General features: G+C 43.1%; 1 protein-coding gene across 1 annotated transcript in view; it reads right to left on the bottom strand.

Moving 5' to 3' along the window:
- The window catches only part of LOC147447608 (dolichyl-diphosphooligosaccharide--protein glycosyltransferase subunit DAD1-like), a 68,184-nt gene that overhangs the window by 46,759 nt on the left and 679 nt on the right, over positions 1 to 20,746 (bottom strand). The window lies entirely within an intron of this gene.

Genomic DNA, 20,746 nt, shown 5'->3' on the forward strand with positions numbered 1-20,746 from the left:
CTAGAGGAGACAACAAACATGCGACAGAAAGATGCTTGCTGAATAGAAACTAACACACTACAACATTCATGCATAATTAAAGAGTCCATGTCAAGAGTGAATTCAGAAACCTCGATGAGAGTCGTTGGAATAGTTTCTAAGCGTGCCCTCTTCATAACAGAATCACTAATCACATCATACACACTACCAAAATCAAACAAGATTACAATACGTTGACCATTCGCATGACCATAATACTTAATGAGCGACTCATCATGATGCTGCTCAAAAACTTGGGACGCACCACCTTGCTCATGCATGATACTGACAGAAGATATGGGTTCTTTCTTAGGTAATTCTTTAGGACAATCTCTTAGCATGTTACCTTCAATGTGACACTTAAACATCTTCCTTCTTTACCATACTCGATTCATTCTTCAAGACTTAGCCAACCTTCTACTATCCCTTTACCACAGTTTTCAGTACTTAGGGGTTTCTTGAATTTTAGCCTTTCTTTTGTTATCATTGTTAGGTGGAGAGTTCTGTTTGTTAGGCATAGAGGAAGATTAAGAAGAAGAAGAATTACCGTTGGTCTTACCATTGTTGTTGTGGTTCTAAGGATTCTAAGGGGTATTTAAAGATGACTTGTTTTCTTTAGGCTTACCTTTGTTATGCTTCATTTCTTGATTAAGAGCTATCGTGATGGCCGCATTGTAATCAGTAGGGTCTAAGAACTTCTTGTAAGGTGCAGCGGAAGTGAATGTTGAACTTTGTTCAAGATGAGTACTCTGAACTGTGCTCAAGGTTCCTTTTACTTGCGAAAGGGAGAGCCTTCCGTTCCTTTAGTGAGAGAGTGCCATGGACACAAACAAAGTGAATAGACACTGTGAATGAAGGTACTGAGACTGAGAGATAGAGAGAGAAGAGAATACGACACTGGGAAGTTGTCAAACCCTCCTCCAAGGGGCCCACTCTCGATGGCGAGAGTGGTCTACTATTAATTGCACAATCTGGTACGATGGCTTATGCAATGAGTCTAAATGCTTGCTATGTCAAGGTCGACGGTGTGGACGACGAGGACGAGTCAAATGCTGAAAACTGAATGCTTGAAATGTTGAATTGCTGCTGTTGCAAAAACGCTGACTTGCTGGTACAGAAACGTTGATCTGTTTTGCTACAAAAACGTTGTTTCTGCTGCCTTTTGACTTGCTGAATTTGCTGGTCTTTCTAGCCAAAAACGCTGGAGTATATGGCTGGAAAATGCTGATATCTGCAGGGTTTTGAAACGCTGAAGTGGCTGTAGCAAAACGCTGTTCTACAGGGGTGGAATCGCTGGTGCTTTAGGGCTGAAAACGCCAAGTTGAATGGGCTGAAAACGCTGGCTTTCACGGCTGAAAAACGCTAGGTCCTTGGTGGTCTTGCTTGAGAAGTTGCCTGTTGAGCAATGCTCTTGTTGCCTCTTCTGCCAGAAAGTGCTAGCTCTGGTTTGCTTATATATTATCTTAGCAAGATTGCCCTACCTAGTTCCCAACAAAAGTCACTTAATAAATAAGTGAATAGGGAAAGTAGGTTTAATGCATTGGAAAATTCCCTCGATGGATTCTGATGGTAATGCTAATGATCATGTTGTGTGCAACCGGAGGATATGCATCTAATCTAAGTGTCTGGTCATGCACGGTCTGCGAACAGACTCACAAAAGTGCCAGATCACTTCCTATCCTAGACTAACTTGATTGATTGAACCCTGGTCATGTTGTAGCTTGTCCACGGACACATTGGGTTGGATGTGTCACGTAACACTTCTACATCGTATTTGATGTACTCGTCCAAATCAAAGAGGAAAGCCTCCTTGCAATCCTCGTTCAACTTTCGCAATTGCACACCAATCTACAATATACGGTCATAGCAGCTACAATATGGGACGGGACGTTTAAAACGCGGTGTACAATACACGTACTAGACGTATTTTTGAGAATCAAAAATAAAATACGTCATCTTTTTTAGATATGATACTTTAATAAGAACAAATGAAGCGGTTCATGGACCTCCTCAATGACTCTTTAATATTAAGCCATAGCATACATAAACAAGCACCATGAAGCTCTATAACACAATTGATCGATTAGAAAAAGACATACATTTTGAGCAAAAAAACGTTAGAATAGAAAACGTTATGAGACGTATTGTACGTTTCAATACGGTATGTCGTGTATTCTAAATAAAATGTGTATTTTAGCTGCTATGAATACAGTTAGGAAAGAACATAATGGGAGTTCCAATTGTTATAACTCATACTTGTGGCTTTCGAGACAACACATCTACCACTGGATTCTTCTTTCCCGTAACATGAACAATTTAAAAGTGAAACCGCGACAAAATGTTCGCCTCTCATTTGCTTATCCGCTGAAAGTTGTTTCTAAGACATGAAGTGCTAGAGCCTGATGATCTATAAACACATATACCTTCATAAATTCAGAATAGTCTGAACTCACGAATTATAAGAGGGAATAAAGCACTCATAAAACTATAAAAGCAAGGGACACAAGAAAAGAAAAGAAAAACAAACAAACAAACTAAATCACTTTGTTTGCTACGAAACAAAACTAGATAAAACAAAACATTATTAACTTAAAAATGTTTTTAGAAAAGGCATGTGTAAAATAAGTTGACGCAACTTACTTGGCTTAAAACAAGTACTCAACTTTAAGCAAAAAAAGGATAAGACATCTTAAAAAACTTAATCCTAGAAATCAAACTTCACACAACAACTTCTAATGGAACACATTCTCAAGTCCTCAGGTAAGCTAAATACGAAATCAAAAAATGAATACTACTACAAACCTACGAAGAGCAAAGAACCAAACTTGACGATATATGATCTCAACTTCACTGCTTGTCCAAACAGGAAGAATAAGATTATCACCTTTATCATGCATAGCTTGGACAACAGCTATGACATCCCTACTCACGTCGTCAGTGCCCAAGAGTAGGTGTAGGTTTATATAGAGGTCATTCATGCTTTGAACGTACTCTACAAAACCAACGAGCTGAGTTTCTATCACCCTCCGGAGGTGATGGGCATACTCAGCCATGATAAAGGCTAGCAATTGTCAAGCTATAGTAAAAATACTTGAAGCGCTAAAGATCAAAACAACAACATAAGGTGTTATTAAGTCAAACAATAAGTGGGCTTTTTACCTCCCCACTTCTATTGAATTTACTACTGATTATTTTGAACATTCCAAAGGAAGAAACACTAAAAATAAACTTACTACGATGCAAAAATGAACGAACTTTTTTCATGATTCTTTGAATGAGTATCCTTTTTCAACTAGTAAAGAAATAAGATGGCAAGATTGAACAACAAAAGTAGATTTACTAGAACAAAGACGAGAAAATCTAAATAGTTGAGAGCAAATGACACCGTACTTAGCTAAAAGAGAAATGTTCGAAGAAATTTCTCTTTTAGCTAAGTACGGATGATTTTTAGATTGGCATATTCTGGTTCAAGGCGCTTATCATAGATATCTACTTCTAATCCCAAGGGAGTCTGAAAAATCTTAAGGTCTAAAAAGGCACAACAATCACTATTTGTGGTACAGTTAAGTTCACAAAACTCCTTGGGATAAATTCCTCCGTCTATAGAACTCGAATTCAAGTACATAAAATCTTGAAAAGAAGGAACGTCAAGGACAAAAAGATCATCTACAAAGCGTCTTACATTGCATAACTTGTGCAACAATATTGGGCAAGTGTTAGCAAGGACAAGACACTCCATAAAATCAAACTCGTAAGTAAAAAGATAGAAATTAGCAAGAAAAACAGCACAATTGGTGCCCATAAGGATACCAATTGTTTGCTTGAAAAGAGAGTCGCCGATGGTTATATATAAATTGTCCAAAAGAAAATCTAACCAAGATATGATGTCAATGTCATCTACAATCCTGGTGAATCTCTTTCTTCCTTTGTCTACATCTACATTCTTATTTTTCAGCCATAAGAAGTCAAAGTTCAAGGCTTACTTTTCTACTAGCAATGCCTTGTACCTATCCTTCTCAAGCTTGAACACAAAAACTTTTGAAGTAAGAGACTTGACTCTAAATTTAAGGTCCTCCAAATTTAGCTTCGTGTATAGCGTTATAAAGTCAAAAGTTTGGAGACATAAAGGAGAATATTTCTCCTTAAGGCTTCTTGAAGAGTTCAAAAACTTTAAAACAGGAAACACACCTATTGAATCGTTTAAAATCCAACTTGAATCGGTAGGTACGTCTACTTCCTTTAGCATATAATTCCACAATTCATTTACGCTAGGTAAAATGGCTTTGAAACAATAACTAAGCCATTTGGAAACCTCGGTCAAAGAGGGGTTACAAGAAGCAACTATAAATCTAGGCTTTATAGGGTTCTTGTGAAACTTCCAAACGGTATATAAAAAAGGTAATTTAGGCTAGCACTTGAAACCAAAAGACTTACAAAAGTCTTGATGTTTCAAGATAACCTCTTGCATTGAAAGATCACAATCACTGTAAGTATAAGAGTTTACTTCACCTAACAAGCATTCTAAATAGAACTTTTTGCACGTAACAACAAAGTTATTAGAGCACTTATCTACATAAGAGATTACAAAATCACAATGAAATTTCCTAAGAGTATCACGATCAAAAGAAGATAAGCTATTCCTTCTTGAAGAAACGTTCCGAGAGCAAGATGCTAATTTCAAAGAAGCTTTCTTGAGGATTACAGACTTCCAATGGGTAAAAATGCCTTGAACTCCTAAAGACTCCTCAAACTTTACTACGAAACTAAAAATTCCTTTTTCTATGGCTTTGAGAAGGCAAGAGTCGTTTGAGGAAGGGAGCCTATATTTAGTACCTCTTGAGAAAAGGTCTTTCAAGGAATCCGAAGGAAGGATAGAACAATCGGCAGTAACTACATGACCCAAAGCTTCATTTACTAAGAAGAAAAGGCAGTTTTACTCATAGTAACAGGGGACGCCCTTTTTCGGGCTTCCCGTCCCCACTTGCCGTCCTGCCCTCTTTTTTACACTAAAAATCCATTTGAGCTCCGTTCCCCGTCCCGGAATGCGTCCCTTGTGACTATGGTTTTACTACAAGGGCAATCAATACTTGAGATTGCTAGCCTCTCTTGCTTTTTAAGATTACGTCCTATGTCACTATAGTTGAAAGCTTTTTGTCCTAAAGTTTTCACATATTTGAAAGCTACGACAGGATGGTTCCATACCTTTCTCACACAAGGAGGGAGAGCATCCAAAGCTTCTTGAGATCTCAAAATAAAGCTTAATCCAATCTTGTCTAAGTCAGGGGAGGTAAAGATAGTTATCAACAAACCCTTCTTTCCAACCAAGGGATTTTCCAGACTAGGACATTTGGACTTCAGAAATTTGCCAACAGTACTCGAAGTTGAGTACTATGAGACTCTCTTAGCTCCAAATCTTCATAAGAGTAGTTCTCAAGGGTATACAAGAGCTTAAATAGGATCCTTATATTATACCTTTCAAATATTTTAAAAGAAAAAGAACCCAATTCCATGGCTCTAGATAGGTAAATCAATCTCCGTTTGAAATCTCTATAAGAAAAAATTCTATGGTTAGAAGGGTCATCACTCTCAATTCTAGATATTGAAGCCCCCTAGGGAGACCTTGTACTCTACTAGAAATAGTGTTGTGCAAAACAACTGGATTGATTTCAGGGATAGAAGGCGAATCTGAACGAGAACCTTTAGGAATCCAAGTTCTTTTAAACTGACTTGAAGGGAGAACTAACTCGGGTTTGGGATGCCTTCGCCAAAGCATAGGTTTCTTATGGTAAATTGTCTTATTTTTACGTAAAGAAGACTTTCCTTCCAAGTTAAAACCTTTAGGGAAAAAAGTATGTAAAGTTCTCATCCAAAACAACTCTCGAGGCCACGCTGATTTATAGAACTCTTTAGAGTTTCTAAAATTACCTTCTATGTGCTCAATGGGAAAACAACAGAAAGACTCAAACCCATGTTTTGCTATTGCCACATACAAGGGTTTCACACTTTCACGTACGGTGCTCTTACTTTGAACTTTTCTCGCTTCTCTTACATGTTCCTGAAAACGAACAAAAGTTGTTCGAAAGGTTTGGCCAACATACATCATAGAACTATCGTAAATATTATAAATAACATAAATAACTTGAGAGGTATGAACCGGACTTAGGGGACGTCCTACCGCAAGATGTTTTTTCCTTGAACGCCTCAAACGATTGAGGGCTTTTATGGAAGAACTTGTGTAATGAGTACTAACTAAGACATTCTTAAAAGAAGCCCAACGAATAGGACCATCACCAAAAACATGCAAATTCTTCAAATTAGACTTAGCTAAAAACTTAAATCTTTCTTGATACAGATTATGACTACTTCTAGCTACTGAAAAGAAAGAAGGGTCGAAATGTAAGGTGCAACGGAATGAATGTTGTATTTTCTCAAGATTAGTGATCTTTACTTGCTCAAGGTTCCTTTTAGTTCTTAGGAAAGGAGAGAGCCTTCCGTCTTGTAGAGTGCTATGATCACGAACAAGGTGAGTGGATATTGTGCGTGCAAGTGAATGAGACTGAGAGAAGGAGAGAGAAGAGATACGACACCGAGAGGTTGTAAAACCCTCCTCCGAAGGCCCCACTCTCGTCGGCGAGAGTGGTCTACTTTGATTGCACAAAGTGAAAAATGTTAAATATAGGGAAAAATAAGCTACGATCACTTGAAAAATCCCCAAACTGTCTCTGATGGAATCTGATGGAAATGCTTATGCTTATGCAACCAGAGGATATGCATCTACTCTAAGTGACTGGGCATGCCCGGTCTACGAATAGACTCACAAAAGTGCCAGATCACTTCGAATCTAACTTGACTAGACTTGACAAAAACCCTGTTATGGTGTAGCTTGTCCACGGACACATAGGGTTGGGATGTGTCACGTGACATCCCCTCCTTTTTAAAGTGAGGTACTGGTACCGAGCTGCATGGCTTCCTTGTAGTCTGCCAACAACTCTGGATAATCCTTGAAGAACTCTTCGTCTACCAACACCGCTTCATGGGTTCCTCGATCTTTGAACTTCAAAAAATATTGTCGTACTTGTTTCTTCGAACCATGGCGAAACCGATGCAACAAGACTTGCTCCGGCTCCATGACTTTAGCTTCATCGATGATCTCTGGTTCTTCTTCTTCCGAAACGTCCTTTGGAGGTGTTCCCTGAAACACTTTCAACCAAGAAACATAGAAAACGTTGTGCATTGACCATGAGTTAGGCAACTTCAATTTCCTTAAAACCTCATTAATCTTTTTGATGATTGGAAATGGACCATACATACGAAAAGATAACTTAGGACATTTCTTTCCAACTTGCTTAAGACGCTGTTTCATGATGCGTAGATACACCCAATCTCCTTCCTTGATCGAGACCTCCTGACGATGCTTGTTAGCCTGTCGAGAATAAGATTCCTGAGCCTTGCTTAGCTGAAGCTTCACACTCTCAGAAATCTCATCCAATGACTAACTTTCAGCATTGGCATCAAGCATTTGACTGACCGATCGAGTAAACAGTGACCGGAATCGGCGGCCAAAAGCTGCCTCATACGGAGTTCGACCAATAGCAGAAGAGAAGGAATCGTTGAGAATAGCCTGTACCAATGGGAGATAGAGCTCCTATTGAGACTATTGATCATGAACATAAGACTTCAACACATCAAAAGCCAACTGATTATAAATTTCCGTTTGACCATCTAACTGTGGATGAAAAGCGGATGAAAAATTCAACTTTGTGCCAAAATTTTCAAAAAGTGCACGCCAAAAGTTGGACGTAAACTTAATATCCCTATCTGAAACAATGGACTTTGGCAAACCACAGAGGGGGTACCAATGCTTTATGAACAATCGTGCAACATCTTGTGCAGTAACTGTGGCCTTACAAGGAATCAACATGCAAAATTTGCTGAAACGATCAACAATAGTTAAACATTGAGTGTTCCTTGAATGCTGGCTTGGTGGTAAGTTAGTCACAAAATCCATAGAGATATCCTGAAAAGGTCCCTCGGGAATAGACAGCGGAAGCAAGAGGCCTTGCTGCTTACCCCGAGGAGCTTTTACTTTTTGACATATAGTGCAATGTGTGACATAACTAAACACATATTTTCGCATTTTAGGCCAATAGAAAATCGTTCAATCTTTTCCAATGTGGTGTTCATATCCCTGTGCCCACCCATGAGAGAATCATGTGCATCATGCAATATGGCTGGCCTAAGAGAGGGCAACACACATAGACGCTGACGAAAAAATAACAATCCATCACGAATGAAATAGTTGTTGGGCCCTTAGGAAGCAAGAGCCTGCAACCAATACTTACCAAACTCCGAATCTGCATACTGATTCTTCATGCTGTCAAAAGACTCACCCTGTATAGAAAATGTGGTTCTTGACTCGAGCCAAAATCTGTCCTTTGCGACTCAACGCATCTGCAACAAGGTTAGCTTTTCCAGGCACATACTCAATCAAACCGCCAAATTGCTCAAAAAATTGTGACCACCGCGCTTGGCGATCACTCCAATGTGCACTAGACATAGACTGTAGCCACTTGAGGGTTTGATGATCTGTGCGCACTGTAAACTCTCTACCATACAAAAAATGCTTCCAATGCTTAAGAGAGTGAATGACAAACAAAAGTTCTTTATCATAAACTGAATAATTCTTTTCCGCACTATTGAGCTTCCGGCTAAGGAAAGCTACTGAGCGACCATGCTACTGGAGCACAACGCCTATGGCGACATTGCTCGCATCCGTCCATACCTCAAAGGGATCATCCCAAGAGGCAAGGATAAGACACGGTGCTTACGTCACCGCAATCTTGAGAGCTGTGAAAGCCTCAATGGCTTCCTCGGGTAAGTCTACGTGCTGACGGCGAGTCTTGACCCCTTTCAAAACATCAGTCATAGGTGCAGCAATGCGTGCAAAATTCTCTGTGTGCGAACTATATGCTTGACATAAACCAAGAAAAGAACGCACATCATATGCAGTTTTGGGCAAATCCCAATTACGAACCTGTTCCACCTTTACGGGGTCTAGCTTGACGCCTTCGGCAAAAATGAGAAAATATCATCTAAAATGAGAAAATATCATCTAAAATGAGAAAATGAGAAAATATCATCTTCGACTTCAATAAGAAAAAATTCCAACTTCTTAGCTGCAATATACAACTGACACTCATCCAAACGAGTTAGTACCCTTTCGACTTCTAATTCATGTTGCTCCCACGATGCAGAAAAAATGAGAAAATATCATCTAAAAAGATGAACACACATACACCTACCATATCGCCGAAACGACCTACCATGAGACGATTGAATGTACCCACGGCTCCTGTCAATCCAAAAGGCATAACAATATACTCCCATTGCCTCGCTCGGTGCGAAAGGCGGTCTTGAAAATGTCGCCTTTAAATACCCGTACCTGATGGTATCCACTTTTGAGATTGACCTTGCTAAAAACCTTTGCCCCATTGAGCCTATCCAAGATATACTCAATGTGAGGCATCGGAAACTTGTTCTGGACGGTCATCTTGTTTAATGCCCTGTAATCAACACACAAACGAGACGAACCATCTTTCTTGCGAACGAACAAAATAGGGACAGCAAAAGGACTTACACTAGGACGTATGAATCCTCTAGCCACCAACTCCGTGAGTTGTCGCTCTAACTCTTCCTCCTGAGACTTGTTCAAACGGTAGGGAGCCTTACTGACAGGCTGCGCTCCCTCCATAAGCTCGATGCGATGGTCCTCCGGCCGCTTCGGTGGGAGACGAGGTGGAAGATCATCCTGCAAAAAGAGATGTTTAAATTTCGTAAACAACTCCGAATACTTACTTGGAGCCTGAATGCTCTGGGAAACTGGGGCAGCATAAATGAATGCCGCTTGTGCTCCTCGTCGTAATTCACGCTTTACCTGTACATGCGAGATGAGAGGCAAAGAATGCAAGCCCTCCTCAGCACGAATAATGAGGGGGGAATCAGATTTGGCATGTAAAATGAGAGTGTTAGCTTCAAAATCAATGAGAGCGTTGAGTTCACGAAACCATTTAATGCCCAAAATCATATCACATCCTAAGAGAGGAGACACAAGAAATTTCCTACGAAAAGAAGCTTGTTGAACGGTAAACATCACATCAAGGCACTCCTTTGTGATGAGAGAGTCCATACCAGGAGAGAAGCCAGAAACCTCGAGAGGAGATTTCTGACTAGCCTCTAGGCGGGCTCTCTCAACAAGAGGGGGACTAATCACATCATGCATACTGCCTGGATCAAACAATATGATAAAACGTTGTCCTTTTACATGACCATAACACTTCAAGAGAGATTCATCAATGTGTGTGTCAGAGTCATGAGAAGATGCAGGTTGTGTTGTGACAGAGTTTGTGGTAGTTGTAGGTGCCTTTGGTTCTTTAGGTGGGACTGTCTTAGGACAGTTCTTCTTAATGTGACCCTTAACGTGACATTGAAAACATCTACCTTCTTTAGCATAAATCACTTGTTCTTCAGCCATGATGTATCCTCCTATAATTCCTTGTGAAGCTTTTTCATCAGGGGTTAGCTTAGGTTTTGCAGGTGTCTTAGCTTTACCCTTAGATTCATTGTTAGAGTTCTTTTCCGGGGAATTAGAGGAAGAAGGGCTAGAAAAATTACCATTCTTTCCATTCTTACCATTCTGTGGGTTCTGAGAATTCTGCAAGGTTCCTTGAGAAGTCTTGTTTTCCTTAGGCTTTCCTTTGTTGTGCTTCATCTCGTGGGCGAGAGCAATTGCTACCGCTTTGTTGAGATCGATTGGATCGAGTACCTCGACATCATACTTGATATACTCGTCCAATCCGTAAAGAAATGCCTCCTTACGCTTCGCATCCGATTTGCGTAATTGAGTGCTGAGCTGCAAAACTCAATTAGAGAAAGACATAACCGGCATACCGTTTTGCTCGAGAGCTCGCCAATCATCCTTCAGTCGTGCAAGGTACTGAGGTGGCATAAACCGCGCCTTGAGCTTGTCTTGGAAATCAACCCAACTAAAAGAGGGGCGTGAAATCGTCGGCTGCCTCTAGGTGCACGGCTAGCTGTGCCTCTTGCCATGCCTGGTACCAATTTATGGCATCACCGGCAAGGTACATAGCTGCCGTCAAAACTTTGCTATTGCCTGTTTTCTTAGTTGTCGCAAAATAAGCATTAAATTGATGCAGCCAAGAATGAATAACAGTAGCATCCATCTTACCGTCATACTTACTGAAAGTCAACTTCTCTGTGACTGGATTGTGTGAATCCGCATCGTGGCTTGCGCCACTTGACGAACTCCCACAATCTTTGGGTGGTTCGGTCTTCGAGGCTAGGACTTGGGAAATAAATTCTTGATTACGAATCTCCCTTTGAGCTTCTCGCTCGGCGTCCCTTTCTGCTTTGCGTTCTTTCCGTTCAGCGCGCTCGCGTTCGAGAGCAAGTCGTTGTTCTTCTTGTTTTGCGGCAAGAGCAAAGCGCTCATGTTCCTGAGCAAGTCGATTTTCTTCTTGTTTTGCAGCAAGTGTGGCGTTTCTTTCATCGCGCTCACGTTCCTTGGCTTCTTGTGCACGTCCTTTGCTGCTTGTCCTTCTGCTTTGCTTGCGAGTTGTGCCAATGCAACTTGATTCGTTTCTTGTTGTTGTGTCATCATGTCCAACATCGACTTGACCATCAACTCCATAGGAGTGAGGACAACTTGTGGCGTAGATGGCGAAGGGGGAGGGTTGGAAAAATCTCTTGGTGGGGAGAATCCTTCGTCGCCTCTCTCATGCTCATCACCTGAATGCGAAGTATCCATGCCGCTTCGGGTGACGACGATGCACTAGGATCTTTGGTTCTTAAGTTCACAAGGAACTTGGTTCTTGAGCTTCTTGAGTGCTTGTGTTCTTAAGGATCTTGAGGTTCTTGAGGGTTTCTTTCGCTTGCAAATCCGTTGGAGAAGGATCTTCTCTTCACTCGAGTTCTACCCTTTTCTGCGGGCGCACCCCTTGGCGGCCTTGCGCTCACACCAAGGTTGCTTTTTCCCACCTCACGTCGATTGGCCGGCCGCTAAGTGCACGGTCCGCTCTCATTGAGTGAAAAGAGACACAAGGGGAGGTCGGACAAGCCCTTCTTTCTTGGGATTCCTGTCACTCTTCAACAAAACACGATTAGGAATCGCCACGCCCAAGTAAACTTGGGTTCGTGCAACCTCAACAAGCAAAAAAAATTATTGTGGTTCTTTCCTTGAGTAATGCAGAACACTTCCAAAGCTCTGATACCAATGTAAGGTGCAGCGGAATGAATGTTGTATTTTCTCAAGATTAGTGATCTTTATTTGCTCAAGGTTCCTTTTAGTTCTTAGGGAAGGAGAGAGCCTTCCGTCTTGTAGAGTGCTATGATCACGAACAAAGTGAGTGGATATTGTGCGTGCAAGTGAATGAGACTGAGAGAAGGAGAGAGAAGAGATACGACACCGAGAGGTTGTAAAACCCTCCTCCGAAGGCCCCACTCTCGTCGACGAGAGTGGTCTACTTTGATTGCACAAAGTGTACAATGCGTATGCAATGGACTGATGCAATGGGACTGTGCCGATGACGGCGACTTAGGCTGAAATCTGTGATCTTCTTGGTGGCTGAAAATGACTGTTTCTCGCTGGTTTTATGGCTGAAATTGGCTGTCCTTGTCGGGGCTGAAATGATGATGAAAAACGCTGGTCTTCCAGCTCTTTATGCTGCGTTTTGGGAGAGAGACTCTTGGCTGAAAAACGCTGTGGCAGCAGATGTCTTCTTGCTGAAAATGGCAGTTTTCCAAGCGTTAGTAACTCCTTACCCTACCGTGGTAACTCTGCTGCAATTTGCTGATGAAATCGCTGAACTTGCTAATGTTCTCCTGGCGTTAGTAATGGCTGAAAAACGCTGAAGTGGTCAGGAGAAAAATGCTAGCTTTCAAGCTTTGCTGGCGATGTCTGCATGGGAGGGAAACGCTAGGGTATGCCAGAAGAGGGGGCGATCCCAAGATGATGATGGCTGCGGGTGAATGGGCCTCACCAAGTTGCTTGGAGAGGGTCTTGCTGAGAGAGGGAGGGAACTCCTGTTGCTTGGTAGCCTGTTGTGCTCCTTGGCTCATCTGCCAATTTGTGTTAACTTGGGTTTGCTTATATATTAACTTACCCAATTTGCCCTCCTGAGTACCCAACAAAAGTCACTTAATAAATAAGTGAAAAATGTTAAATATAGGGAAAAATAGGCTAAAGTCACTTGAAAAATCCCCAAACTGTCTCTGATGGAATTTGATGGAAATGCTTATGCTTATGCTTATGCAACCAGAGGATATGCATCTACTCTAAGTGACTGGGTATGCACGGTCTACGAATAGACTCACAAAAGTGCCAGATCACTTCTAATTTAACTTGACTGGACTTGACGGAAACCCTGTTATGGTGTAGCTTGTCCACGGACACATAGGGTTGGGATGTGTCACGTGATACGAAAAGACGTACGTGAGAGTCATCAACATTGCTAGTTGAAGCTGAAGAAGAAGTAAAAAGTGTTTTTCATTTTTATAGTAAGGTCAGTGTTTCAGATCAATGCCCGCCTCAAGGCTAAAGATCCTAAGGCTAGATTGGTGCTAGCCACCCCCCTCATTTGTATAGCAGGGCTGCTGCCAAGCAGTGAGGTCCACTACTCAACCTCTCCTCTCACAAGAGATATTTCATGAAACCGCACAAGAAACCCTTGATCCAAGGGACCTATAAACCCCTGATGATCTATAAACACTGTGATATAAGCTCCGAGCAAGAAATGTCTCCACTTAGGGAGATGATGTCACAAACTGATGACGTGGTAGCCCTGATGGCGTGGCAGTACGGACGGATTGGTGACGTGGACAATTGTACGTACGGACTATCATAAATTGCTTTGACATGTTGGCGTGGCAACAGTACGGATTTCCGCGTTTTGCGATATGCCAAATGGCAAGCCATACGGATTTCCGTGAAATCCGCTGGTTGGCACGAGACGGGCACCACGTCTCGACAAAAAAGAACAAACTTTTAGCACTTCATATATCAATTGAACGGAAAGAGATAGACGACACGGGGAGTGGCGGAGTTCCACCCTAGAGAGTATTGGCCTCAAACCTTGGCGCCCCTTTCGGTGTTTCTTTATATTACTTGAACTCAGTACAATGCCGGTACTTGCGCTCTACACTTTCTCACCAAAGCGTGCCAAAGACTGAGCCCTCTGCACATATTTAAAGGCCCTTGGCCTTGAAAAGCAGTTACATAAAAAGCATACAAACTTACAAGCCCAAAAGCGTTGAACCCAAAAGCTAGAAGCACGTTTTGCGGAAATCTCTACGGCAGCCACGTCAGTAGTCAACGCAATTTGCGGGATCTCGATACAGCTTGCAACATCATCAAAGCCGCCCCACATGGTCATGCCACGTCATCAATTGGTGACACCCGTTGCTTTTGTTAGAGTTCATATTCTTGTCCGGTGGTAGCTCCGGTATCTCCCAAGAGCATATCAGGGAGTGAGGGCTGTTTTGTAGCTGTGCCCGGCCAATGTGAGATTGTTCTCTCATGTCGGGTCGTGTCTAGCCATGTTTAGCTCAGGTTTTGGCATTGTTCCATGGTCACATAGGCTCCCCATATTTTTCCCCATGTATCAGGTACCCTTCCCCTATTTCCCCCCCCCTTTTCCAAGGTCATGGAGCCATAGGGCTGGGTCGGGCAGGCTGATGATGAGCCTTTATAGGCACAGAAGGGGGAGAGCCTATTCACATGCAGATCAGCCCCAGCACGGGGGCGCCCTCCCTTGGGTGCCTCAGTGGGCAACACATGGAGATCGGCAGCTAGCAACCTTGGCATTTTCCCCATCAGGCAGCCCAACGTTTTTCCTTGTTGCTCTAGCGTTTTCCCAACAGGCAGCCCTAGCGTTTTGCCTAGAGGCTTGCAGACAGCAAGCATGAGGGGGCGGTAGCTCTAGCGTTTTCGGCAGCCAATCAGGCGGTGATTGCTCTTCCACAGCTACTGCAGTCTTTCTCCCATGCGGCATGCACCCAGAGCAGCAATCCTAGATCCAGTGATCCTCAAGGCTTTCCTACCTTTGCCAAGAGGAGATCTATACTTGCCGTCCTCGTGCCTGCTCAGTGGTTCCCCAGTTGTTGCCAATGATCTCGTGTGCAGGAGCAGTTGGCAGTGTCAGTAGCTATCGTAGTTGTGTGTCCTCGGGTCTATCCATTGGGCATGTCAGTTCTATGCCGGACCACCCTTGGTCACTTGTATGAGCAAATTGTCTCTCTCTCTCTCTCTCTCTCTCTCTCTCTCTCTCTCTCTCTCTCTCTCTCTCTCTCTCTCTCTCTCTCTCTCTCTCTCTCTCTCTCAGACAAATGTCATGTTCTTTCTACCTCAGTGATCTCTCTTCTCCACAAATCTGCCTTGTTCATGTGTTTGACATTGCAGGCGTTCTAGATCGGAGTCAAGGTAACCACCGGATCATGAGCCAGGTCTTGTCTTCATTGCATCTTCCGTTGCCACCTTTGACATGGTATCGGAGCTCTATGGTGTTACGACCACCTGAGTGCTCGGATGTGGCTGATCCGTTGCAGTTTTGGACATGATTGAGAGAGAAGAAGCTTGCTGTTTTTTTGGTTTTCTCCAAGTTTGGGGCAGAATTGGGTATGTGGAGGCCTTGAATCCTCGTCTACGACTTCCCCGTCTTTACCCCGACCTCTCTTCACCAAGGGGAACCTGATGGAGGTTACAGGATGTATAGCAATGATGGATTGCTTTGCTTATCCCAAACGGAGTCATGTGACCGTGCCTTCCCGCAAGGGGAGCAAGCATGCGGTTGTTGGATCCAGAGGGGGAGCTACTCATATCCAGCTTCCTCTTCAGAGAGAAGTGTGTGGACAACAGTAGGATCTTCTTCCTCACTTTTGGAGGAGGTTTCTATGGCTATGTTTTCTTCGAGGAGATGGATTGGCAGATTTGCTTTGCCTTTTGCAAATGCACGTTTTTGTTGGAATTGTCGACGGAGCTACCTATCCAATTGGTCGCAAGATGATGATTCAGTTGCACCCTTGTACCAGATTGTGGATTATGGATGACAGAGGAAAATCTCTTCCTGTCTTGAAGCAGAGGATGTTCTTTGATTTTTCACTTTCCATCTAAGGATGGAAGTTCCACTTCTGGCTTCCGTAGACTCTTGTCTATCCGGTATGCAACATTTCCGATGCATGTTCCAGTGCATGTGTTGGAGTTGGCTTTGACACGCAGAGAGGGATACTTTTATCTCCAAAACCACTTCTTGTTTGATCATCACACTTCCCTGGATGAGGTTTAGAGGTGGAGCATGTGATGCTAGACCCTTAGCCAACAATGACAACAATTCGAGGAGGTTTTGTTGGAGTGAGGACCCTTCCTTTCTCCATGTTCTCTCCTTTCCCCAGTGGTAGTGTGGCCCTACAGATTTGGTCACTTCTTTGCCCTCTTGTGAGCTTGTCAATACCAGTTGTGGGACAGTTTACGACTTCTAGTGAGCTTGTCAGCACCAATCTTGGGACACGTTTACAACTTTCAGTGGGCAGTTTTCTTGATGATCGACAACAGATTTGTTGAGATCCTTTGGATGATAAGTTTGCACGTAGTGTCAACAGTTGGTGGGGACATCCAGTTCCTACTCCCACAGTCAGCAACTTTTGGATGCTTCTTCCATACATCCCGTTGGAGAGCTCCAACCTTGGGTGCAGCCCTTCTTCAGGTGTGCAAATTTGGCCACACCTAGCTAGTAAAGCAGGTTCTTCCCTTGCAATCTTTTGGCCAGCTTTCTAGCATGCTATAAATCAACCCCAACGTTCCTCACGGGCTTGTTCCTCGAGCCGGTTCCTTTACTCTCCGTTTGAGTATTGGAGTTATGTTGTGTATTGGATGTTGATCGCACAGTTCAGTTGTGGGTATATTCTTCTCAGCACAAGTACAAAGGACAGTTTTGATGAAGATTTTACGGAAGCAAGTTACAACATGGGAGTGTATGCGCTCTTCCGAGTCTGTATGCAGTTTCGCATAATGTACTGGATTATACCTACAGGTTTGATCTTGGCAGATGCAGAGATGTGGCGGACATTTGGTTTGATCTTAGGAAGTTTGTTTGAGTAGCTAGGCCTTGTTGGACCCCGACGGCTTCTTTGGCAAACATGATCCTCAAGTGACGACCTTTCCGGTCTTCCTATTCCTAGCAGTCCGAGTTTACCGATGGTTTGAGTCTCGAGTTCCATAAGATTCACGCTTTGCTATTCATTTTCAGAGGAAGCAGTTTTACTCTAGGTTGTCCCAGATTTCTTTCTGGTGTACTCATTCTCTTTTCCCAGGATTGAGAAGGAGAGGGACTTCCTATCTTTTGGGGGAGTTCTCATCTTTAGCTCTAGAGCTTTCAGTGACAATGTTTGCTCTGTTCCAACGTGAGATGAGTCAGTTGTTACCTCAAAGCGTGCTTTTGAGGATACTTCTCTCTCAGAGGGGGCTTCCAGGTTATTATCTTCAGTCGGCTTCCGATGCTCCATTCAGCGGAGTACCATGCATGGTGTCTTCCATTCCTTGGTTTCCCTTGCCCATTTCTTACAGCTTTGGATGGTGTGATTTAGTAACTTGGCGGATATTTTCTTTTAGCCATTTTGGTGGTTGCCTCGTCTTTCGAATTTGTGGTGTGACGGTTGCTCTTCCCAGTGCATCCGAGTAGTAGTTCCTATGCCTCGTCTTCCAGATTGATCCCAGGAGATTGTACCCTACTTCCCTTATCCTTAGACTGGCAGTTTATCTTTCGTACATGTGGATTGTGGTCCTTCTCGGACTAGGAACCAGTTACAGTTAGACGGCATTCTTAAAAGAGGGGAGACAGTCTTAATGGTTCTCCCATATTTGGTTCCAGGTTCCACAGATATATTACATTTTCCTTTCCAATTCACCTTCCGATGGTGATTGAGTTACACTGGCAGAGACAGTTGGAGAGTTATGACAGTTATCCATGGTCTGGGTGTTCTCCCTCCGGAGGGGAATGTGGAGCCAGCTTGGGAGTCAGTTTCCGCGGACTACTTCCATACAGTGCTTGTGGTACAATGTGCAGCAGACAGGATTGACAGTCTAGTTGGTGGCTTTCTACAGCACCTTGTTCTTCTCTTGCAGAGCTTGGGAGCAAGATCCTCTCTTGATCTTGTCGTGTTAGCTACAGTCTCAGTATCGATGTGTATTTCCCTTCTGCTAGATGTAAAGAATCTTCGTGCCCCGACCCCGGACTTATTAGGCACTCCCACCCTTACTTCATCGCGCATCGGGCGCGCTCCCGTCTTCATCGCTCTGTCTTACAAGGCATGAGCCATAAAGAACCCCAGATTACACATGGATTCAAGTGACGAATCCTGCAAGAATCAAACGAACCCACCCGACAATTTTGGATCGAGAGAAAGTACGGGAAATTCAAATGGGCAATCAAAAGAAGAGTACGGGCCTTCACGGCCTACGGAGTATGAACGAATGGAGATGCAACATCAACAGCAAGTTGATGCCTGTGCTAAGCAGATACTCCAATTTTCGAAGGATCCCCAGTACGCGAAATTTTTGGCCCGGCACCTGATTGATGAGATGCATTTCCGATGGCGTACAACCTATGACTCACCATTAAAGTTTGCATTGAAGAAACTACCTGTCCCCTGGATGTACACTGAATATGAACTTGATGATGTGATTGAACGACGAGTTAACCAAATATTGAAGACCAGGAAGTCTTCAAAGAGGTGCAGCAAGGGAACAATCTTCTTTTGCAAATGCACAAAAAGCGAAGAAGCGTGTACGCTTCGAGGTTGTGTCCAGTTCGTCCTCATCCTCCTCTGACAGTTCCGACAATTCCTCCTCTTCTCATTCGAATGATGAGCACAGAAAGGGAAAGAAGCAACAGAAGAACCAAAGACACGGAAAGAACAAGAAGAAGGCCAAGAAAAGCAGATCTCATCGCAGAACTCTGAAATTTTCTGACAATTCTGAGGAGGATTTTATAGAGCCAATCAATACGGCTTTCTGGAAGATAAGAGCAAGAAGACCAAAGAATTCAAGAAGCGTGGGCAAGCAATAAAATTTGATATTTTTTAGGTTTTCGAGATGCGCAAAAGGCCCTCGCTTTTATTCAACAATTTCACATAGCTTTCTAGAGGATGCTATTCAGAGCACTCCAAGATTAGAAGGGAAGCATCCTATTTGAAAGGAAATGCACGAACATGCTGGTCCACTCTTCTGTTACGAAAAGAAGCACCGACAAAGTGGCTTAAGTTCAAGAGACTTTCTATTACTGTGACGTGATTACCACCTGGAATCATCTTCGGATAGTAAAGGCAGATACTCTAGATTATTGCAAGTGATTTTGGGATGTTTTTCTACCTGCTTCATCCTTTAAAAAGATCAGTTTTAAGCAACAAATCAAGCGACTTTCTTGTGGACTTCCCAAAGAGATACGAGATTACTGCTTGTTAGAAATTTGAGTCCATACAACAGTTTCCCTGAGAACATAACAAGGGCCAGACAAAGAGCCATTGAATTGGAGGCTAGAGACTTCACCTTAATTGAAAACCAACTTAACAAAAGAGGGAAGATAACCAGCTCAAGATATGTGCAACAGAAAATGGATACCTGCCTATCCTAGAGCAAGCACATGCAGGAATTAGTGAAGGCCATTTCTCACGAGATAAGACATCTAAAATTGTCTTACCCTTGGGAGTTGTACTTTGCGAACATCAATACTAGAGAAATATCGAAAGGGGCACCGATACTAAAGACAAAATACTTTGGGACATCATACAGGCTGTCGGATCCTCAGGTTTGAAGCCTCTACCACGTACCACGTCAACTTTCCCGTGATCTCTCCTAATCCTTGTTCGGGCTTGTTTTGTACGATGGTGACACCTCAACTTCCCGTGATGTCCGTGATGATAGAGCCCAGATGGGTGTTAGGTTAGTGCTCACCAGTTTCTTCCAAATCTTGTGGTTCCAAGTACTGTGGACCCAAGTGGCTGTCTATATTGTGAGCCCCCGATTCTTATCCAGAGTTTGATAGCAGGGCTCTACATCCTTCCGTATTAGGCGTGTCCATAGGATAGGAGGTAATTACCTCATCCCTCCAAAGTTTCATTGTGATATCCGAGCCGAGTGTCGATCCCCTTCCCACCAATTTGAGCCATATGGTGTAACGCAAAGGTAACAAGGGGACCGACACAACAAGCTCTGATGCCCACAACGTGTGATGTGGTTCAAGCTGAGGAGAAGACAACAGCAGATTTGCAAGTCGCGCACGCCCAACAATAGATAGTCACTAAAGAAGTAGAGAGCATGCCCCTTACCTGCGTACAAAAGTGTGCTCATTGTGCACGATAGTCCACACATCAGAAATACAACATGCCTATGTGTACAATAACATCCAAGTAACATCAAGAAAAATCGCTCCTATCAACTCCACCTGAGGGCCCTCAAGCACAATTGTCAAGTTTTGCATTGGTGACGGCTTGTCGTGCTGTCTGATATAAGTTAAATCTCTATAATCCCTGCTTAGAAGACAACACAGCCATCATCCTACTGAAAATTGAACCCAAGCCTTCACCATACAGGTTCGATAGATGTTTAGGTCTATCCAGAGGAACCTGTAGGACAGTCCACTCTTTTAAGCAAAGTCATGGGTGT

The sequence above is a fragment of the Adiantum capillus-veneris genome, chromosome 11 (assembly GCF_014529385.1).
Source record: "Adiantum capillus-veneris isolate H3 chromosome 11, ASM1452938v2, whole genome shotgun sequence".
NCBI lineage: Eukaryota > Viridiplantae > Streptophyta > Polypodiopsida > Polypodiales > Pteridaceae > Adiantum > Adiantum capillus-veneris.